Source organism: Ambystoma mexicanum, unplaced genomic scaffold, assembly GCF_040938575.1.
Source record: "Ambystoma mexicanum isolate Mex_15411 unplaced genomic scaffold, UKY_AmexF1_1 Mex_scaf46, whole genome shotgun sequence".
NCBI classification, from domain to species: domain Eukaryota; kingdom Metazoa; phylum Chordata; class Amphibia; order Caudata; family Ambystomatidae; genus Ambystoma; species Ambystoma mexicanum.
The window spans coordinates 903,662-928,661 of record NW_027182462.1 but is presented as its reverse complement, the minus strand read 5'-3'; the positions used below and the strand labels follow the sequence as shown (position 1 = coordinate 928,661).

Below are 25,000 nucleotides of genomic sequence, written 5' to 3'. Positions count from 1 at the left end.
TGCTGCCATGTACATGTTTTTTTCAACTTTCACGCATCACATCTCCTCATTAGTCACCCTAAAATTGCACGGAATACGCACAAATTAGCTGCTCCTCAAAAAATCGGCCAGAAAAAAACAGGTCAAATCACAATCATATACATACATTCTCACACACCCTTCAAATATGTCTACCCAGTAAACATCATGTTGTGTGCTCGTTGTGTTGCTGTTATGCGTCGTAACCTGAGGGGCTCTGTAGCTCAGTGGCAGAGCACTGGTCTTGTAAACCAGGGGTCGTGAGTTCGATCCTCATCAGGGCCTCCAAATGGTAATTTTCTTGAACATTGTTGAATAGGAACTGATATTGCACATTGTACCTGTGCAACCTTTTACCAATGGATTCGGGCATATAACAAAGCCACAAGCGCAAGGTGTCTGAATAGTCTGTGGGGAAGGTCGGCTTTCTGGACCTAATTTCTTCAAGAAAAAGACCTTGATAATCTTGTGATGACAGATGCAGATGATCACGGTGAAGCCCTTACTCTATTGAACAGTACAGCGGTTCTGGGTTGCACGCCTTTCTCTATTTTCAGGGACCTTGATGTGGCAAAATTTAATTGGAAAAGGGTTATTGCCATCACTCACTATTTAAATTCAATGACATCACAGGAAGCAGCAGCATCTGAACTTTGATCTTGGCTGGAAACGTTGAATGATGCCAAACACTGGGAAACTGGAGCTTGCGTTATGCTGGTTTTACTACTAATGGTGTGCCATACGGAAGCTCAAGCACCTTCCTCTGGATTAGTGTTGTGAACCCTCCAGGAGCTCTTGTTATATTTTTCTGAACTTCAACTTGATGTGTTTATCTATCAATGGCCGGGTAAGGAAGAACGAGTCAACGATCTTGTTTCTATTATGACAAACATGATCTATTTTTCACTGACTTTGCACCACCATTGTTTTATCTCTTCTTTAAGCATGGGACTCGAGCACCGTTCCCAAACAGACGAGGTGGCCGAGTGGTTAAGGCGATGGACTGCTAATCCATTGTGCTCTGCACGCGTGGGTTCGAATCCCACCTTCGTCGTATTTTTTCTTTATAGTCTGCATTTAAACATAGACCAAAGTCTTTCAACCTCCCTGTGAAAGACAGGAATGAGTACAGATATGGAAATAGAGATGTAAAAATAAGTTCATTGGTGCAGGCGGAGAATGAAATTAGTCAAAGACTTTCCTCGTAGGTTTCCATTCTTTACTATTATAGGAGCCAAAATCAGCGCAGTTAGTAAACTCCCAAGCTTACATCCCAAATTCTTTTTTCTTTTAGTTGTCTGCCTTTTACATGTTCCTTTTGCCATCATTCTGACCTGCTATCTAAACTCATGAACCTGTTCAGCATCCTACTCAATACATACATACCCGTAAAAGTACATACTCAAACGCATACCGACAATGTATCACCAACATAAGCACACACGCTTTCGCAAATCAGATGTATGATGACGTACTGAACACATGCAGAGATATACAGCCATTTTTACACAACCAGAAATTCATATACCTGGAGATCTACCTAGGTAAAACCCATGGTTTCTTTGCACTTTCTGTTGTTGGCTGTGAGCAAGCAGCAGGTGGCCTTGTAGCTCAGTGGCAGAGCACTGGTCTCGTAAACCAGGGGTCATGAGTTCAAACCTCATCAGGGCCTCGGGCGGATTATTTTCAAAAAGCACGGGGAAGAGAAGCCAGAGTTGCACCATCTACAGAGAACCTTTTATGACGGGATGCATCCTCATAATTGAAGTCTTCCACAGAAGGAGTGAAATAGAGTTCGAGAGGAAGGCCTAATGTTTTCAGGCAAAGACTGACAAAAACCTTGCAATGTCGCATGTAGCTGCTTTGGTGAAAAGACTGTTCAAGTTCACAATGCAACGGAGGGGTGTTCCCCATCTCCATACAATCATCTCTTTGATAATGTAAACGTGCCAGGCGTGTTGAAAGACAAAGACAGACACAACCGCACATACCAGTTGAAGAAAGACAGCCAGCAAACACATTTGTATAGAGGTAAGCAAGCCTCAATTAGAGATGTGAGTCCCTCCGTTTCTGCGGGAGTCCACAAGTTTAATAAAAAATGAACACATATCTTTCATGTTCTAATGATTACCAATCTTTCTGATTAGCTCTGCATAGCTCCAATGGCTATGTGTGTGTGTGTGTGTGTATGTGCCCGTGTGTGTAGGGGAAGGGGTCGGTAGATGTGTTCACGCAGAGCAAGTTGCATACATCGCCAACAGCCATTCTCTCCTGCTCCTGTGCATCCAGTTCGGAAGCGAACCCACCCAATTGTTCTATATGTCTGCTACCCTGACCGCATTCACACATCATTGGCTATTAGTATGCAGCTTGTGGGCGCTGTCAATGGGATATAAGCACCATTCCCCATGTCTGCAATAGCTAGACCAGATTCTGAGGTATAATGAGCAGGGGTCCAGGCACTTCGCCTGACAAACGCCGGGCTTAGCCCTGCCGGGCCTAGCCCTGAGGGGCCTAACTGGGCATGGCCGTGTGTAAGGTAGGGTGAGCAGGGGACCACTTGCAACTAACCTTCGGCACCAATCAGGCATGGAGAGGTCTGTGCAAATGCCCAGCCCTTTAGCAATCTCGATCTGCAAAACCTTCAACTCCTAATTCTCATGGCTCCCAGAAGCCCTAGCCCATATGCAAATGAGGCGAGTTCCTATCAGCATCCTTGTTCTGCTTGATTTTATCAAAGTGACTGCCTGATTAGTGAAAGGGTATTTATTCTCAGAGGTTTGCTTCAAAGGCGATAATGCAGTAAATAGACAACATTATTCTTTGTAAGTTGATATTGTCTCCTGGATCCTACTCCAGTAACCCTTTTTCTACCTTTACAAGTGTCTTCCGTAAGTGGTGCTCAGCAGAAAATGGAGTATAATAACAGTTGACATTTTTTATTTTCTGTTCTATTTTCAAAAACCCTCCGTAGCTGTATTTAAAGCGCAAACACCCCATAAATAACTTGCAATGAGTATTCCATGTCTAAAAGGCAGAGGAGCTGTCATACAACATTAACTGACAATCAAGGAAACCTTGAGGTGAACCAAAAAATGTCCAGAACATTTATTGGTTCAATAATTCAGTTTTGAGGTGAATTAGTAAAAAGTTCCAAAGTTGCTCCAGGTGAGGCTTGAACTCACAACCTCGGCATTGCTCACTGCATGTACTGCTGTATAAGTACCGCGCGCTAACCGATTGCGCCACTGGAGCTGCTGTGTTTTGGTTTTCGACATGAAACTACACCCACAAACACACACACAAGTGTACAAAAGCACCCACAAGCTCTGGCATTGTCTTTTTAGCTGACACCAAATTATGGGTGCCTTGTAGTGCCCATATTGTGCCACTGGAGCTTACCTTTTAGCCTGATATACACTTTGCCACTGATGTTCAGCCAATGGTGCAGTCAAATGTCCCTTCTACATTTTTGTCATGCTGCAGGCAGTGCCACTGGAGCCAGCATGATGCTCTTCCTCATATTCAACACGTGTCAATTGAAACACCTCCCAATGTCATCTTGGCGATGCCTATAAACACCCCAGGACTTTGATGAATTTTTCTCAACAGCAAGTGAGGCAGTTTTCCTGCAAACGGCTGGATGTACCTCAACAAGGAACGCATTGTGGTTCTATTTTGAAGATGTTTGTGTTATTACCTGTAAAGACTTGAATGCCTAACATAATCCCTGTAGACGAGGTGGCCGAGTGGTTAAGGCGATGGACTGCTAATCTACTGTACACGCGTGGTTTCGAATCCCACCTTTGTCGATTTTAACTTTTGAAATCTTTTTTAAACATCTGCATTGCTCTAAGCACCATTGCCATTGGCTTTCAAAGAACATACAGACAAAAGTGAAAATATGCATGTTAGTTGATTAAGAAGGACACAAACAAGGTTGTCGTGTTACTGGCAGGAATGCAATCTGCTGTGCTTGACTACCCTTTGAGCCAGAATCCGGATAGAAATTTAAAAAAGCAAAGGTAATATCCATATTGTCTCTCTGCTGCCATGTACATGTTTTTTTCAACTTTCACGCATCACATCTCCTCATTAGTCACCCTAAAATTGCACGGAATACGCACAAATTAGCTGCTCCTCAAAAAATCGGCCAGAAAAAAACAGGTCAAATCACAATCATATACATACATTCTCACACACCCTTCAAATATGTCTACCCAGTAAACATCATGTTGTGTGCTCGTTGTGTTGCTGTTATGCGTCGTAACCTGAGGGGCTCTGTAGCTCAGTGGCAGAGCACTGGTCTTGTAAACCAGGGGTCGTGAGTTCGATCCTCATCAGGGCCTCCAAATGGTAATTTTCTTGAACATTGTTGAATAGGAACTGATATTGCACATTGTACCTGTGCAACCTTTTACCAATGGATTCGGGCCTATAACAAAGCCACAAGCGCAAGGTGTCTGAATAGTCTGTGGGGAAGGTCGGCTTTCTGGACCTAATTTCTTCAAGAAAAAGACCTTGATAATCTTGTGATGACAGATGCAGATGATCACGGTGAAGCCCTTACTCTATTGAACAGTACAGCGGTTCTGGGTTGCACGCCTTTCTCTATTTTCAGGGACGTTGATGTGGCAAAATTTAATTGGAAAAGGGTTATTGCCATCACTCACTATTTAAATTCAATGACATCACAGGAAGCAGCAGCATCTGAACTTTGATCTTGGCTGGAAACGTTGAATGATGCCAAACACTGGGAAACTGGAGCTTGCGTTATGCTGGTTTTACTACTAATGGTGTGCCATACGGAAGCTCAAGCACCTTCCTCTGGATTAGTGTTGTGAACCCTCCAGGAGCTCTTGTTATATTTTTCTGAACTTCAACTTGATGTGTTTATCTATCAATGGCCGGGTAAGGAAGAACGAGTCAACGATCTTGTTTCTATTATGACAAACATGATCTATTTTTCACTGACTTTGCACCACCATTGTTTTATCTCTTCTTTAAGCATGGGACTCGAGCACCGTTCCCAAACAGACGAGGTGGGCGAGTGGTTAAGGCGATGGACTGCTAATCCATTGTGCTCTGCACGCGTGGGTTCGAATCCCACCTTCGTCGTATTTTTTCTTTATAGTCTGCATTTAAACATAGACCAAAGTCTTTCAACCTCCCTGTGAAAGACAGGAATGAGTACAGATATGGAAATAGAGATGTAAAAATAAGTTCATTGGTGCAGGCGGAGAATGAAATTAGTCAAAGACTTTCCTCGTAGGTTTCCATTCTTTACTATTATAGGAGCCAAAATCAGCGCAGTTAGTAAACTCCCAAGCTTACATCCCAAATTCTTTTTTCTTTTAGTTGTCTGCCTTTTACATGTTCCTTTTGCCATCATTCTGACCTGCTATCTAAACTCATGAACCTGTTCAGCATCCTACTCAATACATACATACCCGTAAAAGTACATACTCAAACGCATACCGACAATGTATCACCAACATAAGCACACACGCTTTCGCAAATCAGATGTATGATGACGTACTGAACACATGCAGAGATATACAGCCATTTTTACACAACCAGAAATTCATATACCTGGAGATCTACCTAGGTAAAACCCATGGTTTCTTTGCACTTTCTGTTGTTGGCTGTGAGCAAGCAGCAGGTGGCCTTGTAGCTCAGTGGCAGAGCACTGGTCTCGTAAACCAGGGGTCATGAGTTCAAACCTCATCAGGGCCTCGGGCGGATTATTTTCAAAAAGCACGGGGAAGAGAAGCCAGAGTTGCACCATCTACAGAGAACCTTTTATGACGGGATGCATCCTCATAATTGAAGTCTTCCACAGAAGGAGTGAAATAGAGTTCGAGAGGAAGGCCTAATGTTTTCAGGCAAAGACTGACAAAAACCTTGCAATGTCGCATGTAGCTGCTTTGGTGAAAAGACTGTTCAAGTTCACAATGCAACGGAGGGGTGTTCCCCATCTCCATACAATCATCTCTTTGATAATGTAAACGTGCCAGGCGTGTTGAAAGACAAAGACAGACACAACCGCACATACCAGTTGAAGAAAGACAGCCAGCAAACACATTTGTATAGAGGTAAGCAAGCCTCAATTAGAGATGTGAGTCCCTCCGTTTCTGCGGGAGTCCACAAGTTTAATAAAAAATGAACACATATCTTTCATGTTCTAATGATTACCAATCTTTCTGATTAGCTCTGCATAGCTCCAATGGCTATGTGTGTGTGTGTGTGTGTATGTGCCCGTGTGTGTAGGGGAAGGGGTCGGTAGATGTGTTCACGCAGAGCAAGTTGCATACATCGCCAACAGCCATTCTCTCCTGCTCCTGTGCATCCAGTTCGGAAGCGAACCCACCCAATTGTTCTATATGTCTGCTACCCTGACCGCATTCACACATCATTGGCTATTAGTATGCAGCTTGTGGGCGCTGTCAATGGGATATAAGCACCATTCCCCATGTCTGCAATAGCTAGACCAGATTCTGAGGTATGATGAGCAGGGGTCCAGGCACTTCGCCTGACGAACGCCGGGCTTAGCCCTGCCGGGCCTAGCCCTGAGGGGCCTAACTGGGCATGGCCCTTTGTAAGGTAGGGTGAGCAGGGGACCACTTGCAACTAACCTTCGGCACCAATCAGGCATGGAGAGGTCTGTGCAAATGCCCAGCCCTTTAGCAATCTCGATCTGCAAAACCTTCAACTCCTAATTCTCATGGCTCCCAGAAGCCCTAGCCCATATGCAAATGAGGCGAGTTCCTATCAGCATCCTTGTTCTGCTTGATTTTATCAAAGTGACTGCCTGATTAGTGAAAGGGTATTTATTCTCAGAGGTTTGCTTCAAAGGCGATAATGCAGTAAATAGACAACATTATTCTTTGTAAGTTGATATTGTCTCCTGGATCCTACTCCAGTAACCCTTTTTCTACCTTTACAAATGTCTTCCGTAAGTGGTGCTCAGCAGAAAATGGAGTATAATAACAGTTGACATTTTTTATTTTCTGTTCTATTTTCAAAAACCCTCCGTAGCTGTATTTAAAGCGCAAACACCCCATAAATAACTTGCAATGAGTATTCCATGTCTAAAAGGCAGAGGAGCTGTCATACAACATTAACTGACAATCAAGGAAACCTTGAGGTGAACCAAAAAATGTCCAGAACATTTATTGGTTCAATAATTCAGTTTTGAGGTGAATTAGTAAGAAGTTCCAAAGTTGCTCCAGGTGAGGCTTGAACTCACAACCTCGGCATTGCTCACTGCATGTACTGCTGTATAAGTACCGCGCGCTAACCGATTGCGCCACTGGAGCTGCTGTGTTTTGGTTTTCGACATGAAACTACACCCACAAACACACACACAAGTGTACAAAAGCACCCACAAGCTCTGGCATTGTCTTTTTAGCTGACACCAAATTATGGGTGCCTTGTAGTGCCCATATTGTGCCACTGGAGCTTACCTTTTAGCCTGATATACACTTTGCCACTGATGTTCAGCCAATGGTGCAGTCAAATGTCCCTTCTACATTTTTGTCATGCTGCAGGCAGTGCCACTGGAGCCAGCATGATGCTCTTCCTCATATTCAACACGTGTCAATTGAAACACCTCCCAATGTCATCTTGGCGATGCCTATAAACACCCCAGGACTTTGATGAATTTTTCTCAACAGCAAGCGAGGCAGTTTTCCTGCAAACGGCTGGATGTACCTCAACAAGGAACGCATTGTGGTTCTATTTTGAAGATGTTTGTGTTATTACCTGTAAAGACTTGAATGCCTAACATAATCCCTGTAGACAAGGTGGCCGAGTGGTTAAGGCGATGGACTGCTAATCTACTGTACACGAGTGGTTTCGAATCCCACCTTTGTCGATTTTAACTTTTGAAATCTTTTTTAAACATCTGCATTGCTCTAAGCACCATTGCCATTGGCTTTCAAAGAACATACAGACAAAAGTGAAAATATGCATGTTAGTTGATTAAGAAGGACACAAACAAGGTTGTCGTGTTACTGGCAGGAATGCAATCTGCTGTGCTTGACTACCCTTTGAGCCAGAATCCGGATAGAAATTTAAAAAAGCAAAGGTAATATCCATATTGTCTCTCTGCTGCCATGTACATGTTTTTTTCAACTTTCACGCATCACATCTCCTCATTAGTCACCCTAAAATTGCACGGAATACGCACAAATTAGCTGCTCCTCAAAAAATCGGCCAGAAAAAAACAGGTCAAATCACAATCATATACATACATTCTCACACACCCTTCAAATATGTCTACCCAGTAAACATCATGTTGTGTGCTCGTTGTGTTGCTGTTATGCGTCGTAACCTGAGGGGCTCTGTAGCTCAGTGGCAGAGCACTGGTCTTGTAAACCAGGGGTCGTGAGTTCGATCCTCATCAGGCCCTCCAAATGGTAATTTTCTTGAACATTGTTGAATAGGAACTGATATTGCACATTGTACCTGTGCAACCTTTTACCAATGGATTCGGGCCTATAACAAAGCCACAAGCGCAAGGTGTCTGAATAGTCTGTGGGGAAGGTCGGCTTTCTGGACCTAATTTCTTCAAGAAAAAGACCTTGATAATCTTGTGATGACAGATGCAGATGATCACGGTGAAGCCCTTACTCTATTGAACAGTACAGCGGTTCTGGGTTGCACGCCTTTCTCTATTTTCAGGGACGTTGATGTGGCAAAATTTAATTGGAAAAGGGTTATTGCCATCACTCACTATTTAAATTCAATGACATCACAGGAAGCAGCAGCATCTGAACTTTGATCTTGGCTGGAAACGTTGAATGATGCCAAACACTGGGAAACTGGAGCTTGCGTTATGCTGGTTTTACTACTAATGGTGTGCCATACGGAAGCTCAAGCACCTTCCTCTGGATTAGTGTTGTGAACCCTCCAGGAGCTCTTGTTATATTTTTCTGAACTTCAACTTGATGTGTTTATCTATCAATGGCCGGGTAAGGAAGAACGAGTCAACGATCTTGTTTCTATTATGACAAACATGATCTATTTTTCACTGACTTTGCACCACCATTGTTTTATCTCTTCTTTAAGCATGGGACTCAAGCACCGTTCCCAAACAGACGAGGTGGCCGAGTGGTTAAGGCGATGGACTGCTAATCCATTGTGCTCTGCACGCGTGGGTTCGAATCCCACCTTCGTCGTATTTTTTCTTTATAGTCTGCATTTAAACATAGACCAAAGTCTTTCAACCTCCCTGTGAAAGACAGGAATGAGTACAGATATGGAAATAGAGATGTAAAAATAAGTTCATTGGTGCAGGCGGAGAATGAAATTAGTCAAAGACTTTCCTCGTAGGTTTCCATTCTTTACTATTATAGGAGCCAAAATCAGCGCAGTTAGTAAACTCCCAAGCTTACATCCCAAATTCTTTTTTCTTTTAGTTGTCTGCCTTTTACATGTTCCTTTTGCCATCATTCTGACCTGCTATCTAAACTCATGAACCTGTTCAGCATCCTACTCAATACATACATACCCGTAAAAGTACATACTCAAACGCATACCGACAATGTATCACCAACATAAGCACACACGCTTTCGCAAATCAGATGTATGATGACGTACTGAACACATGCAGAGATATACAGCCATTTTTACACAACCAGAAATTCATATACCTGGAGATCTACCTAGGTAAAACCCATGGTTTCTTTGCACTTTCTGTTGTTGGCTGTGAGCAAGCAGCAGGTGGCCTTGTAGCTCAGTGGCAGAGCACTGGTCTCGTAAACCAGGGGTCATGAGTTCAAACCTCATCAGGGCCTCGGGCGGATTATTTTCAAAAAGCACGGGGAAGAGAAGCCAGAGTTGCACCATCTACAGAGAACCTTTTATGACGGGATGCATCCTCATAATTGAAGTCTTCCACAGAAGGAGTGAAATAGAGTTCGAGAGGAAGGCCTAATGTTTTCAGGCAAAGACTGACAAAAACCTTGCAATGTCGCATGTAGCTGCTTTGGTGAAAAGACTGTTCAAGTTCACAATGCAACGGAGGGGTGTTCCCCATCTCCATACAATCATCTCTTTGATAATGTAAACGTGCCAGGCGTGTTGAAAGACAAAGACAGACACAACCGCACATACCAGTTGAAGAAAGACAGCCAGCAAACACATTTGTATAGAGGTAAGCAAGCCTCAATTAGAGATGTGAGTCCCTCCGTTTCTGCGGGAGTCCACAAGTGTAATAAAAAATGAACACATATCTTTCATGTTCTAATGATTACCAATCTTTCTGATTAGCTCTGCATAGCTCCAATGGCTATGTGTGTGTGTGTGTGTGTATGTGCCCGTGTGTGTAGGGGAAGGGGTCGGTAGATGTGTTCACGCAGAGCAAGTTGCATACATCGCCAACAGCCATTCTCTCCTGCTCCTGTGCATCCAGTTCGGAGCGAACCCACCCAATTGTTCTATATGTCTGCTACCCTGACCGCATTCACACATCATTGGCTATTAGTATGCAGCTTGTGGGCGCTGTCAATGGGATATAAGCACCATTCCCCATGTCTGCAATAGCTAGACCAGATTCTGAGGTATAATGAGCAGGGGTCCAGGCACTTCGCCTGACAAACGCCGGACTTAGCCCTGCCGGGCCTAGCCCTGAGGGGCCTAACTGGGCATGGCCCTGTGTAAGGTAGGGTGAGCAGGGGACCACTTGCAACTAACCTTCGGCACCAATCAGGCATGGAGAGGTCTGTGCAAATGCCCAGCCCTTTAGCAATCTCGATCTGCAAAACCTTCAACTCCTAATTCTCATGGCTCCCAGAAGCCCTAGCCCATATGCAAATGAGGCGAGTTCCTATCAGCATCCTTGTTCTGCTTGATTTTATCAAAGTGACTGCCTGATTAGTGAAAGGGTATTTATTCTCAGAGGTTTGCTTCAAAGGCGATAATGCAGTAAATAGACAACATTATTCTTTGTAAGTTGATATTGTCTCCTGGATCCTACTCCAGTAACCCTTTTTCTACCTTTACAAATGTCTTCCGTAAGTGGTGCTCAGCAGAAAATGGAGTATAATAACAGTTGACATTTTTTATTTTCTGTTCTATTTTCAAAAACCCTCCGTAGCTGTATTTAAAGCGCAAACACCCCATAAATAACTTGCAATGAGTATTCCATGTCTAAAAGGCAGAGGAGCTGTCATACAACATTAACTGACAATCAAGGAAACCTTGAGGTGAACCAAAAAATGTCCAGAACATTTATTGGTTCAATAATTCAGTTTTGAGGTGAATTAGTAAAAAGTTCCAAAGTTGCTCCAGGTGAGGCTTGAACTCACAACCTCAGCATTGCTCACTGCATGTACTGCTGTATAAGTACCGCGCGCTAACCGATTGCGCCACTGGAGCTGCTGTGTTTTGGTTTTCGACATGAAACTACACCCACAAACACACACACAAGTGTACAAAAGCACCCACAAGCTCTGGCATTGTCTTTTTAGCTGACACCAAATTATGGGTGCCTTGTAGTGCCCATATTGTGCCACTGGAGCTTACCTTTTAGCCTGATATACACTTTGCCACTGATGTTCAGCCAATGGTGCAGTCAAATGTCCCTTCTACATTTTTGTCATGCTGCAGGCAGTGCCACTGGAGCCAGCATGATGCTCTTCCTCATATTCAACACGTGTCAATTGAAACACCTCCCAATGTCATCTTGGCGATGCCTATAAACACCCCAGGACTTTGATGAATTTTTCTCAACAGCAAGTGAGGCAGTTTTCCTGCAAACGGCTGGATGTACCTCAACAAGGAACGCATTGTGGTTCTATTTTGAAGATGTTTGTGTTATTACCTGTAAAGACTTGAATGCCTAACATAATCCCTGTAGACGAGGTGGCCGAGTGGTTAAGGCGATGGACTGCTAATCTACTGTACACGCGTGGTTTCGAATCCCACCTTTGTCGATTTTAACTTTTGAAATCTTTTTTAAACATCTGCATTGCTCTAAGCACCATTGCCATTGGCTTTCAAAGAACATACAGACAAAAGTGAAAATATGCATGTTAGTTGATTAAGAAGGACACAAACAAGGTTGTCGTGTTACTGGCAGGAATGCAATCTGCTGTGCTTGACTACCCTTTGAGCCAGAATCCGGATAGAAATTTAAAAAAGCAAAGGTAATATCCATATTGTCTCTCTGCTGCCATGTACATGTTTTTTTCAACTTTCACGCATCACATCTCCTCATTAGTCACCCTAAAATTGCACGGAATACGCACAAATTAGCTGCTCCTCAAAAAATCGGCCAGAAAAAAACAGGTCAAATCACAATCATATACATACATTCTCACACACCCTTCAAATATGTCTACCCAGTAAACATCATGTTGTGTGCTCGTTGTGTTGCTGTTATGCGTCGTAACCTGAGGGGCTCTGTAGCTCAGTGGCAGAGCACTGGTCTTGTAAACCAGGGGTCGTGAGTTCGATCCTCATCAGGGCCTCCAAATGGTAATTTTCTTGAACATTGTTGAATAGGAACTGATATTGCACATTGTACCTGTGCAACCTTTTACCAATGGATTCGGGCATATAACAAAGCCACAAGCGCAAGGTGTCTGAATAGTCTGTGGGGAAGGTCGGCTTTCTGGACCTAATTTCTTCAAGAAAAAGACCTTGATAATCTTGTGATGACAGATGCAGATGATCACGGTGAAGCCCTTACTCTATTGAACAGTACAGCGGTTCTGGGTTGCACGCCTTTCTCTATTTTCAGGGACGTTGATGTGGCAAAATTTAATTGGAAAAGGGTTATTGCCATCACTCACTATTTAAATTCAATGACATCACAGGAAGCAGCAGCATCTGAACTTTGATCTTGGCTGGAAACGTTGAATGATGCCAAACACTGGGAAACTGGAGCTTGCGTTATGCTGGTTTTACTACTAATGGTGTGCCATACGGAAGCTCAAGCACCTTCCTCTGGATTAGTGTTGTGAACCCTCCAGGAGCTCTTGTTATATTTTTCTGAACTTCAACTTGATGTGTTTATCTATCAATGGCCGGGTAAGGAAGAACGAGTCAACGATCTTGTTTCTATTATGACAAACATGATCTATTTTTCACTGACTTTGCACCACCATTGTTTTATCTCTTCTTTAAGCATGGGACTCGAGCACCGTTCCCAAACAGACGAGGTGGCCGAGTGGTTAAGGCGATGGACTGCTAATCCATTGTGCTCTGCACGCGTGGGTTCGAATCCCACCTTCGTCGTATTTTTTCTTTATAGTCTGCATTTAAACATAGACCAAAGTCTTTCAACCTCCCTGTGAAAGACAGGAATGAGTACAGATATGGAAATAGAGATGTAAAAATAAGTTCATTGGTGCAGGCGGAGAATGAAATTAGTCAAAGACTTTCCTCGTAGGTTTCCATTCTTTACTATTATAGGAGCCAAAATCAGCGCAGTTAGTAAACTCCCAAGCTTACATCCCAAATTCTTTTTTCTTTTAGTTGTCTGCCTTTTACATGTTCCTTTTGCCATCATTCTGACCTGCTATCTAAACTCATGAACCTGTTCAGCATCCTACTCAATACATACATACCCGTAAAAGTACATACTCAAACGCATACCGACAATGTATCACCAACATAAGCACACACGCTTTCGCAAATCAGATGTATGATGACGTACTGAACACATGCAGAGATATACAGCCATTTTTACACAACCAGAAATTCATATACCTGGAGATCTACCTAGGTAAAACCCATGGTTTCTTTGCACTTTCTGTTGTTGGCTGTGAGCAAGCAGCAGGTGGCCTTGTAGCTCAGTGGCAGAGCACTGGTCTCGTAAACCAGGGGTCATGAGTTCAAACCTCATCAGGGCCTCGGGCGGATTATTTTCAAAAAGCACGGGGAAGAGAAGCCAGAGTTGCACCATCTACAGAGAACCTTTTATGACGGGATGCATCCTCATAATTGAAGTCTTCCACAGAAGGAGTGAAATAGAGTTCGAGAGGAAGGCCTAATGTTTTCAGGCAAAGACTGACAAAAACCTTGCAATGTCGCATGTAGCTGCTTTGGTGAAAAGACTGTTCAAGTTCACAATGCAACGGAGGGGTGTTCCCCATCTCCATACAATCATCTCTTTGATAATGTAAACGTGCCAGGCGTGTTGAAAGACAAAGACAGACACAACCGCACATACCAGTTGAAGAAAGACAGCCAGCAAACACATTTGTATAGAGGTAAGCAAGCCTCAATTAGAGATGTGAGTCCCTCCGTTTCTGCGGGAGTCCACAAGTTTAATAAAAAATGAACACATATCTTTCATGTTCTAATGATTACCAATCTTTCTGATTAGCTCTGCATAGCTCCAATGGCTATGTGTGTGTGTGTGTGTGTATGTGCCCGTGTGTGTAGGGGAAGGGGTCGGTAGATGTGTTCACGCAGAGCAAGTTGCATACATCGCCAACAGCCATTCTCTCCTGCTCCTGTGCATCCAGTTCGGAAGCGAACCCACCCAATTGTTCTATATGTCTGCTACCCTGACCGCATTCACACATCATTGGCTATTAGTATGCAGCTTGTGGGCGCTGTCAATGGGATATAAGCACCATTCCCCATGTCTGCAATAGCTAGACCAGATTCTGAGGTATAATGAGCAGGGGTCCAGGCACTTCGCCTGACAAACGCCGGGCTTAGCCCTGCCGGGCCTAGCCCTGAGGGGCCTAACTGGGCATGGCCCTGTGTAAGGTAGGGTGAGCAGGGGACCACTTGCAACTAACCTTCGGCACCAATCAGGCATGGAGAGGTCTGTGCAAATGCCCAGCCCTTTAGCAATCTCGATCTGCAAAACCTTCAACTCCTAATTCTCATGGCTCCCAGAAGCCCTAGCCCATATGCAAATGAGGCGAGTTCCTATCAGCATCCTTGTTCTGCTTGATTTTATCAAAGTGACTGCCTGATTAGTGAAAGGGTATTTATTCTCAGAGGTTTGCTTCAAAGGCGATAATGCAGTAAATAGACAACATTATTCTTTGTAAGTTGATATTGTCTCCTGGATCCTACTCCAGTAACCCTTTTTCTACCTTTACAAATGTCTTCCGTAAGTGGTGCTCAGCAGAAAATGGAGTATAATAACAGTTGACATTTTTTATTTTCTGTTCTATTTTCAAAAACCCTCCGTAGCTGTATTTAAAGCGCAAACACCCCATAAATAACTTGCAATGAGTATTCCATGTCTAAAAGGCAGAGGAGCTGTCATACAACATTAACTGACAATCAAGGAAACCTTGAGGTGAACCAAAAAATGTCCAGAACATTTATTGGTTCAATAATTCAGTTTTGAGGTGAATTAGTAAAAAGTTCCAAAGTTGCTCCAGGTGAGGCTTGAACTCACAACCTCGGCATTGCTCACTGCATGTACTGCTGCTGTATAAGTACCGCGCGCTAACCGATTGCGCCACTGGAGCTGCTGTGTTTTGGTTTTCGACATGAAACTACACCCACAAACACACACACAAGTGTACAAAAGCACCCACAAGCTCTGGCATTGTCTTTTTAGCTGACACCAAATTATGGGTGCCTTGTAGTGCCCATATTGTGCCACTGGAGCTTACCTTTTAGCCTGATATACACTTTGCCACTGATGTTCAGCCAATGGTGCAGTCAAATGTCCCTTCTACATTTTTGTCATGCTGCAGGCAGTGCCACTGGAGCCAGCATGATGCTCTTCCTCATATTCAACACGTGTCAATTGAAACACCTCCCAATGTCATCTTGGCGATGCCTATAAACACCCCAGGACTTTGATGAATTTTTCTCAACAGCAAGTGAGGCAGTTTTCCTGCAAACGGCTGGATGTACCTCAACAAGGAACGCATTGTGGTTCTATTTTGAAGATGTTTGTGTTATTACCTGTAAAGACTTGAATGCCTAACATAATCCCTGTAGACAAGGTGGCCGAGTGGTTAAGGCGATGGACTGCTAATCTACTGTACACGCGTGGTTTCGAATCCCACCTTTGTCGATTTTAACTTTTGAAATCTTTTTTAAACATCTGCATTGCTCTAAGCACCATTGCCATTGGCTTTCAAAGAACATACAGACAAAAGTGAAAATATGCATGTTAGTTGATTAAGAAGGACACAAACAAGGTTGTCGTGTTACTGGCAGGAATGCAATCTGCTGTGCTTGACTACCCTTTGAGCCAGAATCCGGATAGAAATTTAAAAAAGCAAAGGTAATATCCATATTGTCTCTCTGCTGCCATGTACATGTTTTTTTCAACTTTCACGCATCACATCTCCTCATTAGTCACCCTAAAATTGCACGGAATACGCACAAATTAGCTGCTCCTCAAAAAATCGGCCAGAAAAAAACAGGTCAAATCACAATCATATACATACATTCTCACACACCCTTCAAATATGTCTACCCAGTAAACATCATGTTGTGTGCTCGTTGTGTTGCTGTTATGCGTCGTAACCTGAGGGGCTCTGTAGCTCAGTGGCAGAGCACTGGTCTTGTAAACCAGGGGTCGTGAGTTCGATCCTCATCAGGGCCTCCAAATGGTAATTTTCTTGAACATTGTTGAATAGGAACTGATATTGCACATTGTACCTGTGCAACCTTTTACCAATGGATTCGGGCCTATAACAAAGCCACAAGCGCAAGGTGTCTGAATAGTCTGTGGGGAAGGTCGGCTTTCTGGACCTAATTTCTTCAAGAAAAAGACCTTGATAATCTTGTGATGACAGATGCAGATGATCACGGTGAAGCCCTTACTCTATTGAACAGTACAGCGGTTCTGGGTTGCACGCCTTTCTCTATTTTCAGGGACGTTGATGTGGCAAAATTTAATTGGAAAAGGGTTATTGCCATCACTCACTATTTAAATTCAATGACATCACAGGAAGCAGCAGCATCTGAACTTTGATCTTGGCTGGAAACGTTGAATGATGCCAAACACTGGGAAACTGGAGCTTGCGTTATGCTGGTTTTACTACTAATGGTGTGCCATACGGAAGCTCAAGCACCTTCCTCTGGATTAGTGTTGTGAACCCTCCAGGAGCTCTTGTTATATTTTTCTGAACTTCAACTTGATGTGTTTATCTATCAATGGCCGGGTAAGGAAGAACGAGTCAACGATCTTGTTTCTATTATGACAAACATGATCTATTTTTCACTGACTTTGCACCACCATTGTTTTATCTCTTCTTTAAGCATGGGACTCGAGCACCGTTCCCAAACAGACGAGGTGGCCGAGTGGTTAAGGCGATGGACTGCTAATCCATTGTGCTCTGCACGCGTGGGTTCGAATCCCACCTTCGTCGTATTTTTTCTTTATAGTCTGCATTTAAACATAGACCAAAGTCTTTCAACCTCCCTGTGAAAGACAGGAATGAGTACAGATATGGAAATAGAGATGTAAAAATAAGTTCATTGGTGCAGGCGGAGAATGAAATTAGTCAAAGACTTTCCTCGTAGGTTTCCATTCTTTACTATTATAGGAGCCAAAATCAGCGCAGTTAGTAAACTCCCAAGCTTACATCCCAAATTCTTTTTTCTTTTAGTTGTCTGCCTTTTACATGTTCCTTTTGCCATCATTCTGACCTGCTATCTAAACTCATGAACCTGTTCAGCATCCTACTCAATACATACATACCCGTAAAAGTACATACTCAAACGCATACCGACAATGTATCACCAACATAAGCACACACGCTTTCGCAAATCAGATGTATGATGACGTACTGAACACATGCAGAGATATACAGCCATTTTTACACAACCAGAAATTCATATACCTGGAGATCTACCTAGGTAAAACCCATGGTTTCTTTGCACTTTCTGTTGTTGGCTGTGAGCAAGCAGCAGGTGGCCTTGTAGCTCAGTGGCAGAGCACTGGTCTCGTAAACCAGGGGTCATGAGTTCAAACCTCATCAGGGCCTCGGGCGGATTATTTTCAAAAAGCACGGGGAAGAGAAGCCAGAGTTGCACCATCTACAGAGAACCTTTTATGACGGGATGCATCCTCATAATTGAAGTCTTCCACAGAAGGAGTGAAATAGAGTTCGAGAGGAAGGCCTAATGTTTTCAGGCAAAGACTGACAAAAACCTTGCAATGTCGCATGTAGCTGCTTTGGTGAAAAGACTGTTCAAGTTCACAATGCAACGGAGGGGTGTTCCCCATCTCCATACAATCATCTCTTTGATAATGTAAACGTGCCAGGCGTGTTGAAAGACAAAGACAGACACAACCGCACATACCAGTTGAAGAAAGACAGCCAGCAAACACATTTGTATAGAGGTAAGCAAGCCTCAATTAGAGATGTGAGTCCCTCCGTTTCTGCGGGATTCCACAAGTTTAATAAAAAATGAACACATATCTTTCATGTTCTAATGATTACCAATCTTTCTGATTAGCTCTGCATAGCTCCAATGGCTATGTGTGTGTGTGTGTGTGTATGTGCCCGTGTGTGTAGGGGAAGGGGTAGGTAGATGTGTTCACGCAGAGCAAGTTGCATACATCGCCAACAGCCATTCTCTCCTGCTCCTGTGCATCCAGTTCGGAAGCGAACCCACCCAATTGTTCTATATGTCTGCTACCCTGACCGCATTCACACATCATTGGCTATTAGTATGCAGCTTGTGGGCGCTGTCAATGGGATATAAGCACCATTCCCCATGTCTGCAATAGCTAGACCAGATTCTGAGGTATGATGAGCAGGGGTCCAGGCACTTCGCCTGACGAACGCCGGGCTTAGCCCTGCCGGGCCTAGCCCTGAGGGGCCTAACTGGGCATGGCCCTTTGTAAGGTAGGGTGAGCAGGGGACCACTTGCAACTAACCTTCGGCACCAATCAGGCATGGAGAGGTCTGTGCAAATGCCCAGCCCTTTAGCAATCTCGATCTGCAAAACCTTCAACTCCTAATTCTCATGGCTCCCAGAAGCCCTAGCCCATATGCAAATGAGGCGAGTTCCTATCAGCATCCTTGTTCTGCTTGATTTTATCAAAGTGACTGCCTGATTAGTGAAAGGGTATTTATTCTCAGAGGTTTGCTTCAAAGGCGATAATGCAGTAAATAGACAACATTATTCTTTGTAAGTTGATATTGTCTCCTGGATCCTACTCCAGTAACCCTTTTTCTACCTTTACAAATGTCTTCCGTAAGTGGTGCTCAGCAGAAAATGGAGTATAATAACAGTTGACATTTTTTATTTTCTGTTCTATTTTCAAAAACCCTCCGTAGCTGTATTTAAAGCGCAAACACCCCATAAATAACTTGCAATGAGTATTCCATGTCTAAAAGGCAGAGGAGCTGTCATACAACATTAACTGACAATCAAGGAAACCTTGAGGTGAACCAAAAAATGTCCAGAACATTTATTGGTTCAATAATTCAGTTTTGAGGTGAATTAGTAAGAAGTTCCAAAGTTGCTCCAGGTGAGGCTTGAACTCACAACCTCGGCATTGCTCACTGCATGTACTGCTGTATAAGTACCGCGCGCTAACCGATTGCGCCACTGGAGCTGCTGTGTTTTGGTTTTCGACATGAAACTACACCCACAAACACACACACAAGTGTACAAAAGCACCCACAAGCTCTGGCATTGTCTTTTTAGCTGACACCAAATTATGGGTGCCTTGTAGTGCCCATATTGTGCCACTGGAGCTTACCTTTTAGCCTGATATACACTTTGCCACTGATGTTCAGCCAATGGTGCAGTCAAATGTCCCTTCTACATTTTTGTCATGCTGCAGGCAGTGCCACTGGAGCCAGCATGATGCTCTTCCTCATATTCAACACGTGTCAATTGAAACACCTCCCAATGTCATCTTGGCGATGCCTATAAACACCCCAGGACTTTGATGAATTTTTCTCAACAGCAAGCGAGGCAGTTTTCCTGCAAACGGCTGGATGTACCTCAACAAGGAACGCATTGTGGTTCTATTTTGAAGATGTTTGTGTTATTACCTGTAAAGACTTGAATGCCTAACATAATCCCTGTAGACAAGGTGGCCGAGTGGTTAAGGCGATGGACTGCTAATCTACTGTACACGAGTGGTTTCGAATCCCACCTTTGTCGATTTTAACTTTTGAAATCTTTTTTAAACATCTGCATTGCTCTAAGCACCATTGCCATTGGCTTTCAAAGAACATACAGACAAAAGTGAAAATATGCATGTTAGTTGATTAAGAAGGACACAAACAAGGTTGTCGTGTTACTGGCAGGAATGCAATCTGCTGTGCTTGACTACCCTTTGAGCCAGAATCCGGATAGAAATTTAAAAAAGCAAAGGTAATATCCATATTGTCTCTCTGCTGCCATGTACATGTTTTTTTCAACTTTCACGCATCACATCTCCTCATTAGTCACCCTAAAATTGCACGGAATACGCACAAATTAGCTGCTCCTCAAAAAATCGGCCAGAAAAAAACAGGTCAAATCACAATCATATACATACATTCTCACACACCCTTCAAATATGTCTACCCAGTAAACATCATGTTGTGTGCTCGTTGTGTTGCTGTTATGCGTCGTAACCTGAGGGGCTCTGTAGCTCAGTGGCAGAGCACTGGTCTTATAAACCAGGGGTCGTGAGTTCGATCCTCATCAGGGCCTCCAAATGGTAATTTTCTTGAACATTGTTGAATAGGAACTGATATTGCACATTGTACCTGTGCAACCTTTTACCAATGGATTCGGGCCTATAACAAAGCCACAAGCGCAAGGTGTCTGAATAGTCTGTGGGGAAGGTCGGCTTTCTGGACCTAATTTCTTCAAGAAAAAGACCTTGATAATCTTGTGATGACAGATGCAGATGATCACGGTGAAGCCCTTACTCTATTGAACAGTACAGCGGTTCTGGGTTGCACGCCTTTCTCTATTTTCAGGGACGTTGATGTGGCAAAATTTAATTGGAAAAGGGTTATTGCCATCACTCACTATTTAAATTCAATGACATCACAGGAAGCAGCAGCATCTGAACTTTGATCTTGGCTGGAAACGTTGAATGATGCCAAACACTGGGAAACTGGAGCTTGCGTTATGCTGGTTTTACTACTAATGGTGTGCCATACGGAAGCTCAAGCACCTTCCTCTGGATTAGTGTTGTGAACCCTCCAGGAGATCTTGTTATATTTTTCTGAACTTCAACTTGATGTGTTTATCTGTCAATGGCCGGGTAAGGAAGAACGAGTCAACGATCTTGTTTCTATTATGACAAACATGATCTATTTTTCACTGACTTTGCACCACCATTGTTTTATCTCTTCTTTAAGCATGGGACTCGAGCACCGTTCCCCAACAGACGAGGTGGCTGAGTGGTTAAGGCGATGGACTGCTAATCCATTGTGCTCTGCACGCGTGGGTTCGAATCCCACCTTCGTCGTATTTTTTCTTTATAGTCTGCATTTAAACATAGACCAAAGTCTTTCAACCTCCCTGTGAAAGACAGGAATGAGTACAGATATGGAAATAGAGATGTAAAAATAAGTTCATTGGTGCAGGCGGAGAATGAAATTAGTCAAAGACTTTCCTCGTAGGTTTCCATTCTTTACTATTATAGGAGCCAAAATCAGCGCAGTTAGTAAACTCCCAAGCTTACATCCCAAATTCTTTTTTCTTTTAGTTGTCTGCCTTTTACATGTTCCTTTTGCCATCATTCTGACCTGCTATCTAAACTCATGAACCTGTTCAGCATCCTACTCAATACATACATACCCGTAAAAGTACATACTCAAACGCATACCGACAATGTATCACCAACATAAGCACACACGCTTTCGCAAATCAGATGTATGATGACGTACTGAACACATGCAGAGATATACAGCCATTTTTACACAACCAGAAATTCATATACCTGGAGATCTACCTAGGTAAAACCCATGGTTTCTTTGCACTTTCTGTTGTTGGCTGTGAGCAAGCAGCAGGTGGCCTTGTAGCTCAGTGGCAGAGCACTGGTCTCGTAAACCAGGGGTCATGAGTTCAAACCTCATCAGGGCCTCGGGCGGATTATTTTCAAAAAGCACGGGGAAGAGAAGCCAGAGTTGCACCATCTACAGAGAACCTTTTATGACGGGATGCATCCTCATAATTGAAGTCTTCCACAGAAGGAGTGAAATAGAGTTCGAGAGGAAGGCCTAATGTTTTCAGGCAAAGACTGACAAAAACCTTGCAATGTCGCATGTAGCTGCTTTGGTGAAAAGACTGTTCAAGTTCACAATGCAACGGAGGGGTGTTCCCCATCTCCATACAATCATCTCTTTGATAATGTAAACGTGCCAGGCGTGTTGAAAGACAAAGACAGACACAACCGCACATACCAGTTGAAGAAAGACAGCCAGCAAACACATTTGTATAGAGGTAAGCAAGCCTCAATTAGAGATGTGAGTCCCTCCGTTTCTGCGGGAGTCCACAAGTTTAATAAAAAATGAACACATATCTTTCATGTTCTAATGATTACCAATCTTTCTGATTAGCTCTGCATAGCTCCAATGGCTATGTGTGTGTGTGTGTGTGTATGTGCCCGTGTGTGTAGGGGAAGGGGTCGGTAGATGTGTTCACGCAGAGCAAGTTGCATACATCGCCAACAGCCATTCTCTCCTGCTCCTGTGCATCCAGTTCGGAAGCGAACCCACCCAATTGTTCTATATGTCTGCTACCCTGACCGCATTCACACATCATTGGCTATTAGTATGCAGCTTGTGGGCGCTGTCAATGGGATATAAGCACCATTCCCCATGTCTGCAATAGCTAGACCAGATTCTGAGGTATGATGAGCAGGGGTCCAGGCACTTCGCCTGACGAACGCCGGGCTTAGCCCTGCCGGGCCTAGCCCTGAGGGGCCTAACTGGGCATGGCCCTTTGTAAGGTAGGGTGAGCAGGGGACCACTTGCAACTAACCTTCGGCACCAATCAGGCATGGAGAGGTCTGTGCAAATGCCCAGCCCTTTAGCAATCTCGATCTGCAAAACCTTCAACTCCTAATTCTCATGGCTCCCAGAAGCCCTAGCCCATATGCAAATGAGGCGAGTTCCTATCAGCATCCTTGTTCTGCTTGATTTTATCAAAGTGACTGCCTGATTAGTGAAAGGGTATTTATTCTCAGAGGTTTGCTTCAAAGGCGATAATGCAGTAAATAGACAACATTATTCTTTGTAAGTTGATATTGTCTCCTGGATCCTACTCCAGTAACCCTTTTTCTACCTTTACAAATGTCTTCCGTAAGTGGTGCTCAGCAGAAAATGGAGTATAATAACAGTTGACATTTTTTATTTTCTGTTCTATTTTCAAAAACCCTCCGTAGCTGTATTTAAAGCGCAAACACCCCATAAATAACTTGCAATGAGTATTCCATGTCTAAAAGGCAGAGGAGCTGTCATACAACATTAACTGACAATCAAGGAAACCTTGAGGTGAACCAAAAAATGTCCAGAACATTTATTGGTTCAATAATTCAGTTTTGAGGTGAATTAGTAAGAAGTTCCAAAGTTGCTCCAGGTGAGGCTTGAACTCACAACCTCGGCATTGCTCACTGCATGTACTGCTGTATAAGTACCGCGCGCTAACCGATTGCGCCACTGGAGCTGCTGTGTTTTGGTTTTCGACATGAAACTACACCCACAAACACACACACAAGTGTACAAAAGCACCCACAAGCTCTGGCATTGTCTTTTTAGCTGACACCAAATTATGGGTGCCTTGTAGTGCCCATATTGTGCCACTGGAGCTTACCTTTTAGCCTGATATACACTTTGCCACTGATGTTCAGCCAATGGTGCAGTCAAATGTCCCTTCTACATTTTTGTCATGCTGCAGGCAGTGCCACTGGAGCCAGCATGATGCTCTTCCTCATATTCAACACGTGTCAATTGAAACACCTCCCAATGTCATCTTGGCGATGCCTATAAACACCCCAGGACTTTGATGAATTTTTCTCAACAGCAAGCGAGGCAGTTTTCCTGCAAACGGCTGGATGTACCTCAACAAGGAACGCATTGTGGTTCTATTTTGAAGATGTTTGTGTTATTACCTGTAAAGACTTGAATGCCTAACATAATCCCTGTAGACAAGGTGGCCGAGTGGTTAAGGCGATGGACTGCTAATCTACTGTACACGAGTGGTTTCGAATCCCACCTTTGTCGATTTTAACTTTTGAAATCTTTTTTAAACATCTGCATTGCTCTAAGCACCATTGCCATTGGCTTTCAAAGAACATACAGACAAAAGTGAAAATATGCATGTTAGTTGATTAAGAAGGACACAAACAAGGTTGTCGTGTTACTGGCAGGAATGCAATCTGCTGTGCTTGACTACCCTTTGAGCCAGAATCCGGATAGAAATTTAAAAAAGCAAAGGTAATATCCATATTGTCTCTCTGCTGCCATGTACATGTTTTTTTCAACTTTCACGCATCACATCTCCTCATTAGTCACCCTAAAATTGCACGGAATACGCACAAATTAGCTGCTCCTCAAAAAATCGGCCAGAAAAAAACAGGTCAAATCACAATCATATACATACATTCTCACACACCCTTCAAATATGTCTACCCAGTAAACATCATGTTGTGTGCTCGTTGTGTTGCTGTTATGCGTCGTAACCTGAGGGGCTCTGTAGCTCAGTGGCAGAGCACTGGTCTTATAAACCAGGGGTCGTGAGTTCGATCCTCATCAGGGCCTCCAAATGGTAATTTTCTTGAACATTGTTGAATAGGAACTGATATTGCACATTGTACCTGTGCAACCTTTTACCAATGGATTCGGGCCTATAACAAAGCCACAAGCGCAAGGTGTCTGAATAGTCTGTGGGGAAGGTCGGCTTTCTGGACCTAATTTCTTCAAGAAAAAGACCTTGATAATCTTGTGATGACAGATGCAGATGATCACGGTGAAGCCCTTACTCTATTGAACAGTACAGCGGTTCTGGGTTGCACGCCTTTCTCTATTTTCAGGGACGTTGATGTGGCAAAATTTAATTGGAAAAGGGTTAT

General features: G+C 43.5%; 28 non-coding genes across 28 annotated transcripts; 22 read left to right on the top strand and 6 right to left on the bottom strand.

Moving 5' to 3' along the window:
- Window positions 1-231: 231 nt before the first annotated feature.
- TRNAT-UGU (transfer RNA threonine (anticodon UGU)) lies at window positions 232-303 on the top strand. The gene has a single exon. It is a non-coding gene; the product is annotated as a tRNA-Thr (tRNA).
- Window positions 304-990: 687 nt separating this feature from the next.
- On the top strand, window positions 991-1,072 carry TRNAS-GCU (transfer RNA serine (anticodon GCU)). The gene has a single exon. It is a non-coding gene; the product is annotated as a tRNA-Ser (tRNA).
- A 546-nt stretch (window positions 1,073-1,618) lies between these two features.
- On the top strand, window positions 1,619-1,690 carry TRNAT-CGU (transfer RNA threonine (anticodon CGU)). The gene has a single exon. It is a non-coding gene; the product is annotated as a tRNA-Thr (tRNA).
- A 1,488-nt stretch (window positions 1,691-3,178) lies between these two features.
- On the bottom strand, window positions 3,179-3,273 carry TRNAI-UAU (transfer RNA isoleucine (anticodon UAU)). The gene is made up of 2 exons: window positions 3,236-3,273; window positions 3,179-3,214 (listed from the first exon to the last, which is right to left on the bottom strand). It is a non-coding gene; the product is annotated as a tRNA-Ile (tRNA).
- A 480-nt stretch (window positions 3,274-3,753) lies between these two features.
- TRNAS-GCU (transfer RNA serine (anticodon GCU)) lies at window positions 3,754-3,830 on the top strand. The gene has a single exon. It is a non-coding gene; the product is annotated as a tRNA-Ser (tRNA).
- A 465-nt stretch (window positions 3,831-4,295) lies between these two features.
- TRNAT-UGU (transfer RNA threonine (anticodon UGU)) lies at window positions 4,296-4,367 on the top strand. Its single transcript has one exon. It is a non-coding gene; the product is annotated as a tRNA-Thr (tRNA).
- A 687-nt stretch (window positions 4,368-5,054) lies between these two features.
- Window positions 5,055-5,136, top strand: TRNAS-GCU (transfer RNA serine (anticodon GCU)). Its single transcript has one exon. It is a non-coding gene; the product is annotated as a tRNA-Ser (tRNA).
- Window positions 5,137-5,682: 546 nt separating this feature from the next.
- TRNAT-CGU (transfer RNA threonine (anticodon CGU)) lies at window positions 5,683-5,754 on the top strand. The gene has a single exon. It is a non-coding gene; the product is annotated as a tRNA-Thr (tRNA).
- A 1,488-nt stretch (window positions 5,755-7,242) lies between these two features.
- TRNAI-UAU (transfer RNA isoleucine (anticodon UAU)) lies at window positions 7,243-7,337 on the bottom strand. The gene is made up of 2 exons: window positions 7,300-7,337; window positions 7,243-7,278 (listed from the first exon to the last, which is right to left on the bottom strand). It is a non-coding gene; the product is annotated as a tRNA-Ile (tRNA).
- A 1,021-nt stretch (window positions 7,338-8,358) lies between these two features.
- Window positions 8,359-8,431, top strand: TRNAT-UGU (transfer RNA threonine (anticodon UGU)). Its single transcript has one exon. It is a non-coding gene; the product is annotated as a tRNA-Thr (tRNA).
- Window positions 8,432-9,118: 687 nt separating this feature from the next.
- On the top strand, window positions 9,119-9,200 carry TRNAS-GCU (transfer RNA serine (anticodon GCU)). The gene has a single exon. It is a non-coding gene; the product is annotated as a tRNA-Ser (tRNA).
- A 546-nt stretch (window positions 9,201-9,746) lies between these two features.
- TRNAT-CGU (transfer RNA threonine (anticodon CGU)) lies at window positions 9,747-9,818 on the top strand. Its single transcript has one exon. It is a non-coding gene; the product is annotated as a tRNA-Thr (tRNA).
- Window positions 9,819-11,305: 1,487 nt separating this feature from the next.
- Window positions 11,306-11,400, bottom strand: TRNAI-UAU (transfer RNA isoleucine (anticodon UAU)). Its single transcript has 2 exons — window positions 11,363-11,400; window positions 11,306-11,341 (listed from the first exon to the last, which is right to left on the bottom strand). It is a non-coding gene; the product is annotated as a tRNA-Ile (tRNA).
- A 480-nt stretch (window positions 11,401-11,880) lies between these two features.
- Window positions 11,881-11,957, top strand: TRNAS-GCU (transfer RNA serine (anticodon GCU)). The gene has a single exon. It is a non-coding gene; the product is annotated as a tRNA-Ser (tRNA).
- A 465-nt stretch (window positions 11,958-12,422) lies between these two features.
- TRNAT-UGU (transfer RNA threonine (anticodon UGU)) lies at window positions 12,423-12,494 on the top strand. Its single transcript has one exon. It is a non-coding gene; the product is annotated as a tRNA-Thr (tRNA).
- Window positions 12,495-13,181: 687 nt separating this feature from the next.
- TRNAS-GCU (transfer RNA serine (anticodon GCU)) lies at window positions 13,182-13,263 on the top strand. Its single transcript has one exon. It is a non-coding gene; the product is annotated as a tRNA-Ser (tRNA).
- A 546-nt stretch (window positions 13,264-13,809) lies between these two features.
- On the top strand, window positions 13,810-13,881 carry TRNAT-CGU (transfer RNA threonine (anticodon CGU)). Its single transcript has one exon. It is a non-coding gene; the product is annotated as a tRNA-Thr (tRNA).
- A 1,488-nt stretch (window positions 13,882-15,369) lies between these two features.
- On the bottom strand, window positions 15,370-15,467 carry TRNAI-UAU (transfer RNA isoleucine (anticodon UAU)). The gene is made up of 2 exons: window positions 15,430-15,467; window positions 15,370-15,405 (listed from the first exon to the last, which is right to left on the bottom strand). It is a non-coding gene; the product is annotated as a tRNA-Ile (tRNA).
- A 480-nt stretch (window positions 15,468-15,947) lies between these two features.
- TRNAS-GCU (transfer RNA serine (anticodon GCU)) lies at window positions 15,948-16,024 on the top strand. Its single transcript has one exon. It is a non-coding gene; the product is annotated as a tRNA-Ser (tRNA).
- A 465-nt stretch (window positions 16,025-16,489) lies between these two features.
- Window positions 16,490-16,561, top strand: TRNAT-UGU (transfer RNA threonine (anticodon UGU)). Its single transcript has one exon. It is a non-coding gene; the product is annotated as a tRNA-Thr (tRNA).
- Window positions 16,562-17,248: 687 nt separating this feature from the next.
- TRNAS-GCU (transfer RNA serine (anticodon GCU)) lies at window positions 17,249-17,330 on the top strand. Its single transcript has one exon. It is a non-coding gene; the product is annotated as a tRNA-Ser (tRNA).
- A 546-nt stretch (window positions 17,331-17,876) lies between these two features.
- TRNAT-CGU (transfer RNA threonine (anticodon CGU)) lies at window positions 17,877-17,948 on the top strand. The gene has a single exon. It is a non-coding gene; the product is annotated as a tRNA-Thr (tRNA).
- Window positions 17,949-19,436: 1,488 nt separating this feature from the next.
- Window positions 19,437-19,531, bottom strand: TRNAI-UAU (transfer RNA isoleucine (anticodon UAU)). The gene is made up of 2 exons: window positions 19,494-19,531; window positions 19,437-19,472 (listed from the first exon to the last, which is right to left on the bottom strand). It is a non-coding gene; the product is annotated as a tRNA-Ile (tRNA).
- A 1,022-nt stretch (window positions 19,532-20,553) lies between these two features.
- On the top strand, window positions 20,554-20,625 carry TRNAI-UAU (transfer RNA isoleucine (anticodon UAU)). Its single transcript has one exon. It is a non-coding gene; the product is annotated as a tRNA-Ile (tRNA).
- A 687-nt stretch (window positions 20,626-21,312) lies between these two features.
- Window positions 21,313-21,394, top strand: TRNAS-GCU (transfer RNA serine (anticodon GCU)). The gene has a single exon. It is a non-coding gene; the product is annotated as a tRNA-Ser (tRNA).
- Window positions 21,395-21,940: 546 nt separating this feature from the next.
- Window positions 21,941-22,012, top strand: TRNAT-CGU (transfer RNA threonine (anticodon CGU)). The gene has a single exon. It is a non-coding gene; the product is annotated as a tRNA-Thr (tRNA).
- Window positions 22,013-23,500: 1,488 nt separating this feature from the next.
- TRNAI-UAU (transfer RNA isoleucine (anticodon UAU)) lies at window positions 23,501-23,595 on the bottom strand. Its single transcript has 2 exons — window positions 23,558-23,595; window positions 23,501-23,536 (listed from the first exon to the last, which is right to left on the bottom strand). It is a non-coding gene; the product is annotated as a tRNA-Ile (tRNA).
- A 1,022-nt stretch (window positions 23,596-24,617) lies between these two features.
- On the top strand, window positions 24,618-24,689 carry TRNAI-UAU (transfer RNA isoleucine (anticodon UAU)). The gene has a single exon. It is a non-coding gene; the product is annotated as a tRNA-Ile (tRNA).
- The last annotated feature ends 311 nt before the right edge of the window (window positions 24,690-25,000 follow it).